The 13,307-nt window shown below is 39.7% G+C and overlaps 1 protein-coding gene across 1 annotated transcript in view; it reads right to left on the reverse strand.

Annotated features, from left to right (window-relative positions):
• LOC308679579 (receptor-type tyrosine-protein phosphatase N2-like) overlaps positions 1–13,307 on the reverse strand; it is a 106,286-nt gene that overhangs the window by 68,011 nt on the left and 24,968 nt on the right. Inside the window, exon 2 of the mRNA XM_081347105.1 lies at positions 12,998–13,062. The gene's annotated coding sequence lies outside the window, so the exon portion shown is untranslated. The remainder of the gene's footprint in view (positions 1–12,997; positions 13,063–13,307) is intronic.

The following is a 13,307-nucleotide window of genomic DNA, read 5'->3' on the forward strand; positions in this document are numbered from 1 at the left end:
GATAAAAAGAGTTTCATCTCGTAAATCTTTGGCATATACGCGCCTTAAACAAACGCCCCTCAAGAACACCCTAAACACCCGCTTCCGTTGAGAAACGTTAAATGCCTCCTTGTCTCTCTTGTCTTGGTTTAGAGCAATCATAAAAATAAAAAAAACCTAGGTACAAATATCAAAACAACAGAGCTCCACGTACAAGAGCTATATATGACATTCAGAAATCACATAAAAAAAAAAAATCATGCCTTCATTTTAAATGTTGCATGTGCCCACATGGATGCATGACCAGTGGAGGGCCTATCGATCCTCCCTCCTTATCTCTCTGACATTTACTTACCTCAGACTACATCTACCAGTCACATCCACCACTGGCATATCAGACCTCTTGCTAAGCATTTATGTCATTACTTTAGCAGACGGATACAGAGAGAGATTTCAGTCATGCGTGAGGTAAGAGGAATCCTATGATTTGATTGGCCCCCATGGGAAGGCTTTTTTCTTTTCTTTTTTCTTTTCTTTTCTTTTCCCCAGATCCGTTGAGCAACTTTATGATCTTCTTTATCCTTTTTTCTCTCCTGCTATATGTACATTTATATTTTTCTCCTATGTTTTTTTATAACATGTGTCAATCCACCTACTCACACACACACTTCTGCCCGGTGAAACTCACACAGACATATGCACGGCTCTGCATGGCTTTTTATTTTATTTTATTTTATTCAGCGCTATCTGTTCACATTTTCACACAGCTCAGATAATTCTTCTTTCCCTTCCTGCTGAGAGTCTAGCGCCCCCGCCAACCCCTGCAGAGCAGTCGTGATTAAGGCTAATTACCAACAAAACGGGCCAACATGACAAACTTTAGACAGTGGCCCTGCACCCATACAGCACGGTGAAAATGACTGTCAGTGTGTGAGCAGAAAGAATGCAATTCCTCAGTGTTATCTTCAGTGTGCTGTAATGAGAGCTCTGGGATCAAATAGTTACTAACACTTCACTACAAACATCCTTGTTGTTAAAATTTGATTTAAAAAAAAGTGTCAATTTGCATGTCAAACATGAGCTGCAGCTCAATCTCATTGTTAATTACTATTCATTTCTATAAACAACATGATATGTTTTCAGCCAGCGCTGCAAAATTATACACTCATGAACAGTTTGCAAACAAGTTCTCAAATAAGCTCACACCAGTAAAACATAAAAGCCGTTTCATGACCCTGTCAATTTCAAATAATAATGTCGATGACAATCTTTTTTACTACCAACCCAGCAGTTACAGTGGATGAAAAGATAATAGATGAGTTGGAAGAAGCGCAGCTTGTTTTGCGATGTATTCTCCTCTTTGCTTGTTTGTGGCACACATACTGAGGTCTTATGGTCACATTTTCTATTGGAAAGCTCATTTAGACCAGGTTCATAAAGGCTGCCGGCACATCAATACCCTACTTGATTACATTCTCACCTCCGCTGAGAGGCCTCGATGAATATTTATCAATGTGGATGCACACGCACCCTCCCCTTTCATCACATCCGTCCACCGCCCCTCAAAACCTTCTTCACTTAATTTCTTTATGAATATTAAAGGCTGCATTATGTCAGCTCACAGACTGACAGCACTTGAGCTAATCCTATTATTGTCTTAGCGAGATGGCTGCATCTCTTGCTTAATGTGTCAAAAAACATGCATCCTTTTATTTATTTCTTTTTTCACCCTCTTTCTATTGTTGTGTTTGTCTTTTGTTGGCATGGAGACAACCCTAAGTGGATCGGAAAACAATTTGTGGAGGTGGAAGGATGGGTTATCAAAGTGCTGCTTTCAATAGGAATATGCTTGACGTTAATTCTTGGCAAACAATCAATGTCTGGGTTTTCATGTAATGGGAGCGTCAGAAAACAGCACAGGGAAGGGGACTTGAAAATTAAAAACATCTATCTCAGTGATTGTCCAAAGGCACACAAAAAAAACAAGAAAACGCTCACGTTTGATGCCACAAGCATGCAATTCATCGGAAATTCAACAACAGTTTTTAAAACATATTCCAAGAAAGTATGTTTAAATTGTTTCATGCAAATCACTATCATGTTAATAATTATAATACAACATTCTGCTGTTTTAACATACAAAACTGTCTGTTATGCTACTTAATGTTGCAAAATGGTATTTACATTTACATTACATTTACATTTATTCATTTAGCAGACGCTTTTATCCAAAGCGACTTACAAATGAGAACATTCTATATTTGAACATAAGTATAACAATATTTGTTATATTCTTTTCATTTCTTATCAAACACACTAGTTTTTAGCACAAATAGTTTTACCATTTACCGCACTGTTATTTACCTAGCTTGTTCCCTAGTCTAGCTTTAATAAAATTAAAAGGTGGATACTTAACGATTTCATTTCTCGCACTACACTGACCTACAGACCAGTGTTGTAATTTGTTTAAGATAAAAATTTAAGATAAAACAAAAGCAATCTCATAGTATATGTTTGATCATTTACAAACATAAGGATTCTCTTTAACATTCTCTGAAAACTCAGAGTGTGTGACACATTATCAGTTTGCAACAACCTTATTCAAACATTGACCATTAAAATACATTAAAACTGTAGTTCAACCATCTTCAGCCGAAAGATCATGGTTGTTGAACAAAAACAGTTCGGCAGCCAAAAGAGTCTTAAACAGATTGATAATTTAATTGCTGGAAAATGTATGTTTTTATATATCAGTTGAAATGTGTATTAATGTTATGCAACAAAAAAGTTTCATCACTGACAATGGCTTGATAAATGTTAATTCACTGAAATCACAGCATGATATAATCTTAAATATGTCTAGTCTTCATAATGCTTTCTGCCAGTGGTCTAATGGGCGATGTTGCATCAATGTGGTTGTTAAGCTGAATGAGCCGCTATAGATCTACCACCAAAACAACACAGACTTAAGGGCAGGTAGTCAGTGGGATTGAGAATGAGATCAAATGTTCCAGCATAAGAGCAGTCTCATTTGCTCATTTTTCCCTTCAATCTGAGAACAATGCAAGGATATCCTCTCTGATTATTATCCTAAATAAAAGCAAAACAAGTTTTACCATTTTCAATCTAAGATATTAAACTACCCCTTTGGTATATCCCAGTATGCTATTGTTTATGTTATAACTGGTTTTATGTTTCGTGCAGAACAGCACTTTTAATAATTTCTGTTCAAAGTATCCAGTGAAATTGTCAAATGTCTGCCTGTTAGGCAATAGTCTCTAAACATCTCTGTCCATGTATTTGATTGAGATAACTAATAACCATCTGTCCCTCCATCCTCTCCTCTCTCTCTCTCTGTTGTGTGGTCGTTTTGATTGACAGAGTATATTTGGCATGTTGCCGCTGCAACAGACAGCGAATTGAAAAAGTGACAGAGAGAGCCGCTTAGCTCTATTTAATGGCAATCACAAACAAATACATACATACGTGCTCAAACACACACACACACACACACACACACACACACACACACACACACACACACACACACACACACACACACACACACACACACACACACACACACACACACACACACACATAATAATCACTAAAGTTTTAAGGATGCTCTTTTAATATTAGGAAAATTAAGGAAGGACTATTAAAATTGGGTCAGAAAAGAAATGCCTGATTCAGCTTTTGGAGTTTTATCTGATCTAATAATTCACAGGAATTGAGCAAACTAACAAAAGACTACCTAAAATGCGACAGTAAAACTATGCATTTTGAGATATGCACAGAGTATTTTCTGAAAGAACTTTGGGAAAAACATAAATGCCATGACATATATAAAGCCTATATAATAAAAAGAAATATATATATATATGGTAACCATTTAGTACCACAAGAGATTTTGCTTCAGATGCCGTTCACAAAAATCTTATAGTGAACCAACTGCAATGATAACAGGACTTCAATTCTGGTATTGAACCTTTCATGTGGGAGGTAAAGCTTTTTTTCTATTAGTTGACTGCTAGTCATTAGTGCTATGAGTTTTGTTGTATTTAGCCTTTGACGGGCTTTTCACATTTGAAATAATGTGTCATTCTAAACCCCCGGGAAAACAGAACCCTAGGTTATCTTGTTTCAAGTAGGGCTGTGCAATATGGACAAAATAATTATATTGCAATTTTTTTTTAAATGAATATTTGCAATTGCGATTTTATTTTGCAATTTTGACAATTGTTTTTGCTTTTTCAAACATGCTACATTCTAAATGTATTCAGTGCACAAGAAGTGCATAACAAAACATTTCACAATGAAATAACATGTAATAAACTGTCTTTAAAACAGACAACATAAAATAAATCAAGGTTTACTAACCTAAATTCCAGTCATAACAATAAATAAACTTCAAAATTGTTTTTCAGTGCACACATTTCACAATGAAATATAATTACAGTTATTATTACTGCTTGATAAACTAAACTGTAAATTGTTTCTTTAAAACAGACAACATAAAATAAATTAAGATTAACTAACCTAAACTCCAATCATGACAATACATAAATTGTATCTTTAAAACAGACAACATAAAATAAATTAAGATTAACTAAACTAAACTCCAGTCATAACAATAAATAAAAATGAACAGAAATCAAAACCAAAAAATAGATTGCTATATAATGGACCACTAAACTCATGGCGTAGCATTTCACTTCAACGCCCGCCATACATTTATCATTCATTTCAGGAATAGCAACTCGTGTGAAATGAGTGCGAGATAGCAGGTATCTTTTGTCAAGTGTTTGTATTAGTCTTCGGAAGCCGTCTTTACTGACGATGTATGCAGGCACCATGTCTTTGCATATATGATATTGCGTCTGTAATTTCTTTGTGCCGTTTTGATCCGAATTCTCATAAGGCGTGACGCTTGTAAATGCTTGAAAGGTCGGTTCATGCTGGCTTTGAGGTGTGCTTTAGTTAGTTTCGATGGTCTTTGTCAACATGCATTGATCATACAGTTTTTTATGACGTTGTTTTAAAGGTTATATCAGTGATTTCAGGCCCCCCAAAAAATCATTAGATGAATGTGATCTTTTTTTTTGGGGCCTGAAATCACTGATACAACCTTTAAAGGGATACTTCAGGATTTAGCATTAAGCTTTGTATTAGTAGAAAACCTGTAGTATTTTCGAATTAGCATGCTTTCCACCCTCATATGCCCCTGAGATGAGAGATTTATGTATTTTTTGTCTGGAAAAAATCCTCTGATGACGTCAAAATCGTCATTTTGCGCCATCGGAGGATTTTTTGGCCAGAGGCTAAAGACTACAGCCAGTAGGAGGAGCTGTTTCGCATGTTTTCAACCTGCCCATAGAGGGATCTCACTCAAAGAATGTACACATAGCATCAGCCATCTTTCTTTGGTAGCTAAGCTAGCAGGCTCTTGTCCTGTGGAGAAAGCTGAGTAGTAGGGGTTACCATCCTCTTTTTCTCAGACATGTCCGGCCGTCGAGATAGTCCAAAATCAAGTTCAAGTTCAAGAGTTTTTATTTGTCATTGGACAGTCTCCTGCACAACGAAATTTACAAACAGGACCACCCAGGTACAATATCAACATTTACTATAAAACATGTAAAAGAGTTTTAAAAAAAGAAGATTAAATAAACAACAGCATCATTGTTAAAAATCGTTGACACACATGTGCAAACACACAACAGAACGGCTGTGAGAGTGCAAAGTCACAAAGTCAGTCAGTGGTCTGCCTCATTTAAAGTTCTGACTGCCCAGGGAAAGAAACTATTCCTCAGCCTGTTGGTCTTGCTTTTAAGGGATCTGAACCTCCTCCCTGAGGGCAACATAGTGAACAGGTGATGGTCGGGGTGAAGATGGTCTTTTACGATCGACCTAGCTTTGGTGAGACATCTGGAGCTGGCGATGGAGTCCAGGGACGGGAGTAGACAACCAATCACCCTCTCCGCGGTTCTGGTGACCCTCTGTAGTCTCCTTCTGTCAGCCAATGAACAGCCAGCATACCACACAGGGATGGCATGCACCAATACGCTCTCAATTGTGGCTCGATAGAAGGAGACCAACAGATTGGTCTGCAGCCTGTTCCATCTCAGTACCCTCAAGAAATGGAGGCGCTGCTGGGCCTTTTTAACTAGTGCAGTCGTGTTGGCAGCCCACGACAGATCCCTGGAGATGTGGGTACCGAGGAACTTAAAAGATGACACTCTCTCCACATTGTCACCTTTTATGCAGAGAGGAAGGGGGTCAGCTTTGCTCCTACGGAAGTCCATGACCACCTCCTTAGTCTTTTTAGTGTTGATTGTAAGATTATTCCTATCACACCACGCTGTCAGTCGCTGAACCTCGTCTCTGTAGGCCGTATCATCTTCTCCAGTGATGAGTCCTACGAGAGTGGTGTCATCAGCAAATTTTATTATGGTGTTGCAGGAGTGTTTGGGAGTGCAGTCAGAGGTGTAAATGGTATACAAGAGGGGGCTCAGCACACAGCCCTGTGGGGAGCCAGTGCTGAGCGTCAGGGTGGATGAACTCCTGTTGCCAATCCTGACAGACTGTGAACGGTTGGTGAGGAAGTCTTTCATCCAGATGCACAAGGTGGGGTGAAAGTCCAAGTCGGCCAGCTTGGTTACGAGGATGTCCGGGATGATGGTGTTAAAGGCCGAACTAAAATCAATAAAAAGCATCCTTACTGATGTCCCAGGTTTTTCCAGGTGTTGTAATGCAATGTGGAGTGCAGTGGAAATAGCATCCTTGGTAGACCTGTTAGCCTTATAGGCAAACTGGTAGGGGTCGAAGCTGTGGGGGAGGCAATCCTTGATGTGTTTTAGAACAAGCTTCTCAAAGCACTTTGCCACCACGGGTGTTAGTGCAATTGGTCTGTAGTCATTTAGACTGCTGATGGTGGTGGACTTGGGGATGGGAACTATTATTGCTGATTTCAGGCAGTGTGGGACGGTGCCTTGAGACAGGGAGAGGTTAAATAATTTGGTGAACACAGTAGACAGCTGGTCAGCACAGGCCTTGAGCACCTTCCCAGGAATTCCATCAGGGCCTGCTGCTTTCCTCTGATTCACTGCCCTGAACACACCACAAACCTGTTGTGCCTGAAAAGTGAGTGTGTGTGGGCCGAGCTCTAAAAGGGGCGTCGTCAAGGAGATATGTGTAGTGGAGATGGTTGTGGTTTTCTCAAAACGAGCAAAGAAGTGATTAAGTTCTTCTGCTAATGAGAAAGTTAATTCTGTATTCTGTATATAAATGTCCGGGATTCTGCCTTTGCTTTCTGCAGTCGCCATTCATTGTTTAAATGCACACCTTTTGTTTCAATCTAACTGAATTCATTCCGATTGGTGAATCTAAATGTATTGTTTACATGAACGCTAAACAAGTGATCGGTTGATGTGCGTTTTAACATTGCTAAGAAAATTCCCACTCCTCCGTGAGAGATCGCCTACGAGACCGGTGCGTCTCGGTGTCGGTCATCAGTAATCACGCCACCGACCTCGCGCCGTTCTCCCGTGCCCCTCAGCCTCGTCTTGCTCGCTCGACACAGTAAACATAATGAATGAATGGCGACTGTAGAACGCAAAAGCCGAATCCCGGACATTTTGGGCGATCTCGGAATCCCGTGCAGACTCGTCACGGTCCACAGAGACTCACTAGTAGCCTAGCCTTGTTGTTGTTTAACTGCGCGCTCTCTTACCGGTAGGCGTGGCTTGGGAGTGGCCTCCTAGGGCAGTGAAGCAAGTGCATTCTGGGAGTTGATGTCTTTCATCCACATAAGCCAAAAATACATTTTCTGGCTTTTCTCAGTCTAGAAAGCTCCAAATTAAAAAATAATTTCACATTTCTTCTACATAAATGACCCATTTTAAATACACATTCATCTTTCCAGAGGTGAAGTATCCCTTTAAGTGTTGGAACAGGTTTGTAGTATTGCCCCGTTTCATTGCAATAATGATTTCACAGGTCTGGCAAATTACCTTGTTCTGTGACACATCCTCTCTCCTGAATTAAAAATACTCCCAAATGACTTATGTTGAATTTCTCTTTTGCACCAAATAATTTTTATTCTGACCTGCATCATGTTTTATGTTCTTTCCTCCCGTTCGCCTATTCTGTTCTCCCGCTCAGCTTCGTCGTAATTTGCGCGGTATGCTGAGTGAGCTCTGATTGGTTAACATCTTAAACATGCGCACAAGAACGTTGCAGTATTCTGAATTAAAATATACATAAATTAATAAATAAAATCGCAGCCTTACGCGTTTAGAAGTCGCATGTGCTCAAATCGCGATTGTTTTGCGATTGCGATTAATTGCACAGACCTAGTTTCAAGATACCTGGTGTTAAGTGAAAAAGAGACCATCACCATTTTACATTTTCCCCCTCCAACACTGAAACTTCTGTTTATAGTAAGTAAGTAAGTAAGTAAAATTTATTTATATAGCACTTTTCACAGATAGACATCACAAAGTGCTTCACAGTAAAATGTAAAACAAGAACAATTTAAATACAATCCACAAAATACAACAGCAAACACAACAAACAACCATAAAAACCCCTCGACTAACCAAAAGCCTGCTTGAAGAGCAAGGTCTTCAGTTGTTTTTTAAAAGAATCAACTGAGTTCGCGCAACGTAGAACAAGAGGCAAAGCATTCCATAGCCTGGGAGCGACAGCCTGGAATGACTGGTCCCCTCTAGTTTTAAAATGAGTGCGGGGAACAACTAATAGCATCTGATCTAAAGACCTGAGACTCCGGGTAGGAGTGTGAAGCTGTATCAGGTCAGTGATGTATGTAGGGACTTGGCCATGCAAGGCTCTAAAGGTAAGAACCAGGATTTTAAAATGAATTCTATACTGGACTGGTAACCAGTGGAGTGATGCTAAAACAGGTGTGATGTGTTCTCTTTTCTTAACGTGGGTTAAAAGCCTTGCAGCAGAGTTCTGAACAGCCTGGAGACGATGAAGTTCCTTCTTAGGAGGATTTTAATGGATTTTAATTTCAGGGGCGATGATTAGTGTTTCTGTTTTGTCAGAATTTAGAAGCAAAAAGTTGTCACATAACCACTGTTTAATACTAGTCAGACAGTTAATTAGAGAAGACAATTTAAACAACTCAGTTTCCTTAAAGGAGCAACACAGTTGGATATCATCCGCATATAGGTGGTAAGATATGTCGCTAAACTGACTAATAACCTGACCGAGAGGAAATATATACAAGAGGAACAAGATAGGACCCAAGACAGAACCCTGAGGTACCCCACACGACAACTCAGCAGTTTCAGACATGATCTGATTCACATTAACACTAAAACTTCTACCAGACAGGTAGGATGAAAACCATTTTAAAACTGATCCCGACATACCAACCAGATCACGAAGTCTATTAATCATAATATTATGATCAATTGTGTCAAAAGCTGATGAAAGGTCCAATAAGACCAACACTCTATATTTTTTAGAGTCAGCTGACATCATAATATCGTCTGAAACTTTAAGTAACGCCGTTTCTGTGGAATGTTTTTTGCGAAAACCAGACTGGAATTTGTCAAATAACTCATGTTTCTCTAGAAAAAGGGTGAGTTTTTCTGCTACAACTTTTTCTAGAATTTTAGACAAGGAAGCTTCGAAATTGGTCTATAGTTTTTCGGTTGTAGCGGATCCAAATTTGTTTTTTTAAGTACTGGCTTAACAACAGCATGTTTAAAAAAGACAGGAACAACACCATTTAAGAGTGAAGAATTAAGCATCTCAACAATACAGGGGCCAATGGAGTCAAAAACTTGTAAAAATAGCACAGTCGGGACAACATCCATAGGACAAAATGATGATTTCATAGAATGTAACAGAGAGGTGATGTCATGTAACGTCACAGGTGTAAAGGTGGACCAACAATGGGCAGGAGACAAGTCACAGGCAAAGTTCTGAGCCAATGATGGGGCAATGTTAGCCCTAACATCTCTGATTTTATTAACAAAAAAGTAGAAGAATTCATTACAGTCAGATCTAGATAACACAGTTGTTTGAGAGCTAGTTGGAGAAACTATTGTATTAATGGTGTCAAATAAGATTTTGGGATTGTGCTTATTCGAGGAAATAAGTTGAGAAAAAAAGCACATTCTCGCCTTTTTCAACATCTCATTCAAGGTGACCATTAGATCTTTAAGGTGGAGCCTGTGAACCTCGAGTTTAGAAGATTTCCAAAGACGCTCCACTTTTCTACAATTTCTCCTAATACTTAAGATAGCTTCATTAATCCATGGACAGGCTTTTTTGTGGGAGACTGTGCTCAATTTAATTGGTGCTACTTTATCTAAAATCGATAAGCACTGACCATTAAAAGATCGGATAAATACATCAACATCAGTGCATCCCATCAGAGAACATGGGTCAAACAAGGCAGAGAACCTCTCTGCAGTGTCTTGATTAATAATCCGCCTTTGTGTCATAATTCTCTGGGGCGGGGGATCTTGAGGAAAGTTAATATTAAAAAACACACAGCTATGGTCACTCACATGTACATCTTCCACATGAGTATTTACTATGTCTAGACCAAGAGAAAAAACAAGGTCCAGGGTGTGACCCTTAATGTGCGTGGGTCCAGTAACATGCTGAATGAAATTAAAAGAGTCTGTAATAGAAAGGAGATTAGCAGCTGTGTTGCATGTAATATCATCAATATGCAAGTTAAAGTCCCCAATAATTAAAACCTTCTCAAGTTTGATGATAGATGATAAAAAGTCAGAAAAAAGTCAGTAAGAAAGACACCTGCCGGGCCAGGAGGGCGGTAAATTAACACACTGTAAAAAGCATTAGAAGAGCCTACTTTAAGCATTTGAGATTCAAAAGAGGAAAAATTTTCTGAGTTAATCACTCTACATATGAAACTGTCACGCTGCACAACAGCAAGCCCACCACCACCACGTGCCAATCGAGGCATCCCAGTAAAAGAACAGCCAGCAGGACAGAGCTCGTTTAGGTGAATAAACTCATTTTCCCTTTGCCACGTTTCCGTAAGAAACATAAAATCAATATTCTTGCTCATAAAAAGCTCGTTAAGAATAAACGTTTTATTAGAGATGGAACGGGCATTAAGCAAGGCAAAGTGGAGTAATGTAACGTTTGGCAGGCCGGCGTCAAAAACAGCTGATTGAGACGGAACTGACCGTAAACAGCTGACACAGTCACGAGGTCTCCAGTTGCGGCGAATTGTCAGTCGCTGGTCAGACAGCACAGTAAACATCGGTAACGGCAAGTCCACCACGATCCCATCAACAAATTGCTGGTGCACGCGAGGTTCACATCCAACCGATAGAGGTATCGCGGGGTGTTGGTGCTGAGGAGCATTTTCACCCGTATTTAGGGGGAAAACTGGTCGCAGCCACCGGAATCGTTCACCGCGATATGGCCCGAGCACCCCCGTCCAGGATTGGCGTCTTCTCTTAACTTGAACGCCAGCTCTGCAGCCCCTTCTCTTCGGTCTCTTCTTAGGATTCCCAGGTCCCCTGGTTGTAAACAGGAGCCGGTACTCAGGTGATGAGGGAGGACGCACGAACAAGGGCGGAAAGGTTTGTCTGAAACTTTCCCAACTTTCAAATAGTCGTTCCATAGACACTCTGATGTCCAACAACGTGCGTCGATCATAAGTCCGAGCAGCAGAGACACAATAGTCAGACGATAGGGCTGATATGGCAACATATAGGGTGAGTACAAACGTAAAGAGTTTACACAAATGCGATGCAGCAACGGCCAAGCCAAACACAGGCGCCATCTTGTCCAACAATGATGGTGATATATACAACATGTTATATACAACATTTCAATCATGATAACTGTGTTTGGCATGGTAATGGATAATGTTGATATGTTTGGTCTTTGGTCTAGATCTGCTACACTGCTGCTGATAATTGCTGCAGCAGAGCAAGTACGGGACTTGCTACTGCCAATACATACACGACACGCTGCTGTGATTAAGAAAGACATGCTGCTGCTGTACAATGTAGCGTACATGAATTACCCATGGGGAAGGTGGGGGGTTTCTGAAAGCGCACTGCAACAGCAAATGCTGACCAAGCTCATTGGCTACTGATACAGCAGGAACCAATTAGCTGTGCCCCATAGAGAATGATGTGATTGCAAGCCGATTGAGTTAAGGACCTATCAGCCAGCACCATCTAAAGTTTTGTGACAGAATTTTGCATTTCTGTGACTGGCCAAGGCATGTAAATATGAACTACATGACTGGTTGTCTGTTTGCTAAGTATCTATTCTAACAACACATTGTTTAAAGGAATAGTTCACCCAAAAATGAAAATTCTGTCATCATTTATTAACCCTCAAGTTGTTTCAAACCTGTATAAATTTCTTTTTTCTGCTAAATGGAAATGTATTGTGAAGTGGAAGTCAATGGCTACCGTCAACTGTTTGGTTACCAACATTCTTCAAATTACCTTCTTTTGTGTTCAGCAGAAGAGAGGAATTCATAAAAACTTGAGGGTGAGTAAATGATGACAGAATAAATTTTTTGGGTGACCTGTCCCTTTAACACTGCACACATCTGACACAGCAATGTGAGGTTGCGGTGCAAAACCTGCTACAGAGTTTCATAACTATAGATTTAAAAAAAAAAAAAAAATAGCTCCCAGGTTTAGAACAACGATACCCCGGCGTTAAGCGCAGTGTGAAAAGCCCTTAATTGTACTTGGCCACCACAAATGTTCAACTAGCACTGCAAAAGACATTTGCATAAACAGCATAAGGTCTCAGATCCATGATTTGAAATTAATGCTGGTGGCGCTAGTACTAATCAATGACATTTCATTCTAGAGTTCGATATAAACCTCATCTATAAAAGAATGCTAAGTTAAGGGACAGATTTTGTGAATAAAATACATTCAATAAGGGGTTGCACTCTGGGAAAGAAGGATGTCATCATTGGTGAGGGAGGAATAGGGGAGAGAAAGCAGACTCCTTTCCTCTGACTTACATCACTCAGTCCAGCCTCAAGAATCTGCAGACCACTCTCCTTCTCCAGCTGTCCTTTTTGCTCAACTGTTAAAGAGAAAAAAGAGGACCTGAGTGAGAGCACATCAGAGGATATAGCATGTCATCAGTGCTGAGGTGAAGATGTGTATGTGACAAGAATGTTTGGGCTCATCTGAATGAGTATTGGGGTGCCTGCTGCACAATTTTTTTTTCTTTCTTTTTTTTTTTTTCAAATCGAAATACTAAAATATATTTGAATCAATATAAAGCCATTTGAACCAGGATATTAAACATAAATATCCGCAAGCAAC

The sequence above is a fragment of the Scardinius erythrophthalmus genome (assembly GCF_964197995.2).
Source record: "Scardinius erythrophthalmus genome assembly, chromosome: 2".
Classification (NCBI taxonomy): domain Eukaryota; kingdom Metazoa; phylum Chordata; class Actinopteri; order Cypriniformes; family Leuciscidae; genus Scardinius; species Scardinius erythrophthalmus.